Here is a 5,613-nt window from a genome sequence, read left to right as displayed (position 1 = left end):
GTGTGTTAGTTACTTATCGCTGCATCACAAATTACCCCCAAATTTAATGACTTAAGACAACATACATTTATTATCTCACAGTTTCTGTGGCTCAGGAAATTGGGCATGGCATAACTGGAGCCTCTGGCTCAGGGTCTCTTCACAGGTGGCAATTATGGTGTCGGCTGGAGCTGCACTCTTTTCGAAGCTTGACTGGGGAAGGATTCAATTTCAAGTTCAGTCATGTAGTTGTTGGCAGGATGCAATTCTTCATGGACGCGGAATGAACGAGGGCCTCAGTTTCTTGCTGGCTGTTGGCCAGAGGCCACCCCCAGTTCCCCGCCCCATGGGCCTCTCCAAAGGGCAGATCATAACATGGCAGCTGGATTTATCAGCGTGAGCAAGTGAGAGAGCAAGAGAGAGAGAATGTGAGTAAGATGGAAGCCACAGTCTTTTTAAACTTAATCTTAGAAGTAATATCCCATCACTTTCACTGTATTCTGTTCGCTAGAAGAAAGTCACTAGGTCCAAACCATACAAAAAGGGAAGACCTTACAGAGGGGCATGAATTCCTGGAAGCAGAGATCACTGAGGGTCATCTTAGAAGTCTGTCTACTACATGGAGATCACTTGAGACCTCATTGCCAAACCCAATGAACTCTTTTTTTCTTTTTTTGGCCACACCGCGTGGCTTGTGGGACTTTAGTTCCCTGACCAGGGATTGAACCCAGGCCTTGGCAGTGTGAGTGCCAAGTCCTCACCACTGGACAGCCAGGGAAGTGCCCTCAGTGAACTCTTTATATGTTTTATCCTTTCCAACCTTTCTGGAGCCGCTCACTTTTGCAATATCCCCAGCTTGTAATGCTCTCTTCACTGCAACTGCACAGCACTTTATCTTCCCACCTCTCTATCACTACTTTCTTGTCTCCATCTCCCTTCCTCTTCCTCCTCCCGCCCACTAAATAAGTGGCCTAAGTCAAAGTAGGCACACTAACAAAAATCTGCAGACTGACGGAATAAATACAGAGTCTCTCAAGGGTCAGTCCTTGCCTCTCATATTTACTTCTTCCCCTTCTACTGTTTTCGCCATGGCCATCCCCTCATATCTCCCCTCTCTAATAATACCCCTTTGGTTATCGTCTTTATAGAAATACGTCTGAAATCTTCATCTACAACTTTGGTGCCTTCCTGAACCTCGCTTCTGACTAACTGCTGTGAGACATCCAAAAAGATGTCTGCTCCACCACCATTCCCAATTTCTGGCATTGCCATTTACCCAATTACCCAGATCTAAAACCTCAGCACTGTGTATGATTCCTCTCTTCCCTCCACCTGTCACATCCAATGAATTACTAAATTTTGGCTATTCTTAAACTTGCATCATCTGTCCTCTCCTCTCTGTCCCCATAGACCACTGTAATTGGTTTCCCTGCCATTGGGCTCTATCCTTTTTCATCTCTCCTACACATTCCCTTCAAATGAATCTTCCTGAAGTACATCTCTGATCATTCCACTCTTTGCTCAACCACCATCAATGGTTGCCCATTGTTTACCGAATAAAGTTCAAATTCCTTAGCGTGTCAGTCATTCAAGGCCCAGTGTGATCTGGTCCCATCCTTGGTCCCTACTTATTTCATGCACCGTGTCCTCCAATCACGTGGGGTCTCTGTCTGCTCCTCCCAGAGCTCCCATGGTTCCCTGCCTCAGTGGCTTTGTTCCTGTTCTTTGTTCCCTCAGCCTGAAATTCTCTCTTCCCACTCTTTGCCCCAGTTCTCCACAGGCAGCTCCTACCTCTCCTCCGTGGCCTGCCTCACATGACATTGCCTACGTGGAAGTCTCCCTGAGTGTTCCACCTTCTCCAAAGACTAACTTGAAGTTTATACTTCTGTACTGTGAAATCCCAGAATCCTTTACTTCTCTATCTTAGGGCACTTTCCCTAGGTATTTCTGTTCAGATTTGCTTTTTCCGACTACACTGGGAGCTTCTTGATGGTAGGGTACGTGTTTGATTCTTTTTTGTCCTCTTCATCCTATAGTGTTTTACATATCTGTAGCATCAATAGATTTTAAATCTTTTTATAAAACCCCCATTATATATGTATGCCTGTTTGCCTCATGGTCACAGAAAAAGAGGGCAGATTTAGTTAATGCAGTGCCATTGCTTAAAGGGTAATATTAGATTTGGATGATGTCTTATAGCTCATTATTTCCTTTTATGTTCTCCTTGATTACATCTGAATTTGTCTCAAAAGGGTAAATAACACATGTTTTAATCCTAAGAAATGATGTCTACATTTTCCTGTTGGAAATACTAAGTTAATAAGTGTATCAGTCAAACTTTTTCATGGGAAGACAATCCTAGTATTAAGTTCTACAAATAGTCATCAGGCATCTACAATGGATGATAGGGAGGTAAGACCTAATTCCTCCTTAGAAAAACCTTTCAGTGGGGGATGGAGATATAATACAAAGCAACAAGGAATATAACAGGCTGAATTTCTCCCCTGCAGTGTCCAAACAGTGCAGCCATCAATTAAGTGCATAAACTCATTTGCTACAGTGTGGGAGAATCTCTAGGCAAGAATCAGTCAGTTACAGAGGTAAATGCACGGACTCCCAAGATTCACGTGGTTGACCTTAGAGCAGTGGTTCTCAGTGTGGTGCCAGGACCAGCACCCGCATCACCAGGAGCTTATGAGTGATGCAAATTCTCGGGCCCCAACCTAGACCTACTGAGCGGGAAACTCCATTGGCGGGGCTCAACAATCTGTGTCTTAACAAGCCCTCCCACCCAGGTGATTCTGATGCACAGTGCAGTTTATGAAGCACTGAGTTAGGACATTACTCAGTCTCTCCAAGTTCTTCCAGTTAGACTTGCCCTTTCTTTAAGAGATTCCATTGGTCTTCAGACTGGGGTCTGTATTTTCCTTGGGAGTACATGAAGACTCCCCATGAAGTTTTAAGGAAACCAAGTTCCAGATCCTCAATTTCACTATGTACTTTTTCCTAAAACCTATCTGCTTGAGAAAGTGTCAGTGGTGGAGGCAGCAAGCCAGTTTTACATTTCTACCTCTTTTTACCACAAACCTTCTCTCAGTTCACCAAAGAAAAGCTAACTTTTACCCATCCTAACTCTCACTATGGTGCATTGACCCAGGAATGTAAACACCTCTGGGAAAACAAACAAGGAGGCAATTTGAAATACTGTGCCAGTGTTTAAAAAGTGGATGACTCTAATCAATACTGGCTAACAAGTCTCTTTTCAAGTAGGTGGTATCCAATTCTTCGCTTTTAACAAAATTGAAGAAGGGCCTACTTGTATTGTCAGCTGACTGATCATTAAACAGATTTTTCAATGGAACTCTTGTGCATTGCTGGTGGAAATGTAAAATAGTGCAGCCACTGTGGAAAACAGTATGACAGGTCCTCAAAAAAGTAAAAATAGAATTACCATATGATCCAGTAATTCCTCTTCTGGGTATAAACCCCAAAGAACCCAAAGCAGGACTCAAACATATATGTGTATACTCATTATTCACAATAGCCAAAAGATAGGAGCAACCCAACTGTCCACTGATAAATGAATGGATAAACAAATGTGGTCTATTCATACAATGGAATATTATTCAGCCTTTAAAAGGAAAGAAATTCTGACACAGGATACAACATGGATGAAACTTGAAGACGCTATGCTAAGTGAAATAAGCCAGATAAAAATGAAAAATATCGTATGGTTCCACTTACCTGAGGTGCTTACAGTACTCAAATTCATAGAGACAGAAACTAGAATGGTAGTTGCCAGGGGCAGGAGGGATTGGGGAGTCAGTGTTTAGTGCTTACAGAGTTTCAGTTGGGGAAGATGGAAAAGTTCTGGAAATGGATGGTGGTGATGGTTGCTCAACAATGTGAATACACTTTAATGCCATTTAACTGTACACTTTAAATGGTTGAAATGGTAAATTTCGTGATGTATATTTTGCCACAATTTTAAAAGTTTTCAGTGATAATTATTATGTAATTTGGGGGGCATGTAACATGAAAAGAGGTTTAAAAAATCAGCTGACATTGGACAAAACTTCACTCCTCCTAATCTAATATGCTTACTTATGTGAATAAAGTTGCTTTGAACTTACACCTATAACAATGAAAAATAGAAATAAAAACAATGTTGATTCCTGTCTCATTTTAGCATTAAATAATAGTTATCTCAGGTACATGAACTAATTTCGCAGAAAAGCCTCATCAATAGTTGATGACAAGACTGTGGAGAGAAGGGAACCCTTATGCACTGCTGGCGGGAATGTAAATTGATGCAGTCACTATGGAGAACAGTATGAAGGTTCCTCAAAAAATTAAAAATAGAATTACCACATGATCCAGCAATCCCACTTCTGGGTATATATCTGAAGTAAATAAAAACAGTATCTTGAAACAGACATATGGATCAATGGGACAGAATAGAGAGCCCAGAAATAAACCCACACACCTATGTCAATTAATTTTCAACAAAGGAGGCAAGAATATACAATGGAGAAAAGACAGTCTCTTCAGCAAGTGGTGTTGGGAAAGCTGGAGAGCCTCATGTAAATCAGTGAAGCTAGAACACACCTTCTCACCACACACAAAAATAACTCAAAATGGCTTAAAGACTTAAATATAAGACAGGACACTGTAAGACTCCTAGAAGAAAACATAGGCAAAACATTCTCTGACATAAATCATAGCAATGTTTTCTTAGGTCAGTTTCCCAAGGCAATAGAAATAAAAGCAAAAATAAACAAATGGGACCTAATCAAACTTATAAGCTTTTGCACAGCAAAAGACACCATGAACAAAACAAAAAGACAACCTATGGACTAGGAGAAAATATTTGCAAATGATGTGACTGACAAGGGATTAATTTCCAAAATATACAAACAGCTCATACAGCTCAATAACCAAAACAATCAAACAACCCAATCAAAAAATGGGCAGAAGACCTAAATAGACATTTGTCCAAAGAAGACATACAGATGGCCAATAGACACATGAAAAGATGCTCAACATCACTAATTATTAGAAAAATGCAAATCAAAACTACAATGAGGTATCACCTCACACCAGTCAGAATGGCCATCATAAAGAAGTCTACATATAATAAATGCTGAAGAAGGTATGGAGAAAGGGAACCCTCCTACACTGTTGGTGGGAATGTAGATTGGTGCAGCCACTATGGAGAACAGTAAGGAGGTTCCTCAAAAAACTAAAAATAGAACTACCATATGACCCAGCAACTCCACTCCTGGGTGTATATCAGAAGAAAACCATAACTTGAAATGATACGTGCACCCCAATGTTCATTGCAGCAGTATTTACAATAGCCAAGACATGGAAACAACCTAAATGTCCGTTGACAGATGAATGGATAAAGAAGATGTGGCAATATATACAATGGAATATTACTCAGCCATAAAAGAAGAATGAAATAATGCCATTTGTAGCAACATAGATTGACCTAGAGATTATCATACTAAGTGAAGTAAGTCAGACAAAGACAAATATGATATGATATCACTTATATGTGGAATAAATGAACTTATTTACAAAACAGAAGCAGACTCACAGACATAGAAAACAAACTTTTGGTTATAAAAA

The 5,613-nt window shown here is 40.5% G+C and overlaps 1 non-coding gene across 1 annotated transcript; it reads right to left on the bottom strand.

Annotated features, from left to right (window-relative positions):
* Positions 1 to 685: 685 nt before the first annotated feature.
* Positions 686 to 757, bottom strand: TRNAV-CAC (transfer RNA valine (anticodon CAC)). The gene has a single exon. It is a non-coding gene; the product is annotated as a tRNA-Val (tRNA).
* Positions 758 to 5,613: the final 4,856 nt, after the last annotated feature.

The sequence above is a fragment of the Balaenoptera acutorostrata genome, chromosome X, assembly GCF_949987535.1.
Source record: "Balaenoptera acutorostrata chromosome X, mBalAcu1.1, whole genome shotgun sequence".
Taxonomy (NCBI): domain Eukaryota; kingdom Metazoa; phylum Chordata; class Mammalia; order Artiodactyla; family Balaenopteridae; genus Balaenoptera; species Balaenoptera acutorostrata.
Note: the sequence above shows the minus strand (reverse complement) of the source record. Positions and strands in the feature narration are given on the sequence as shown.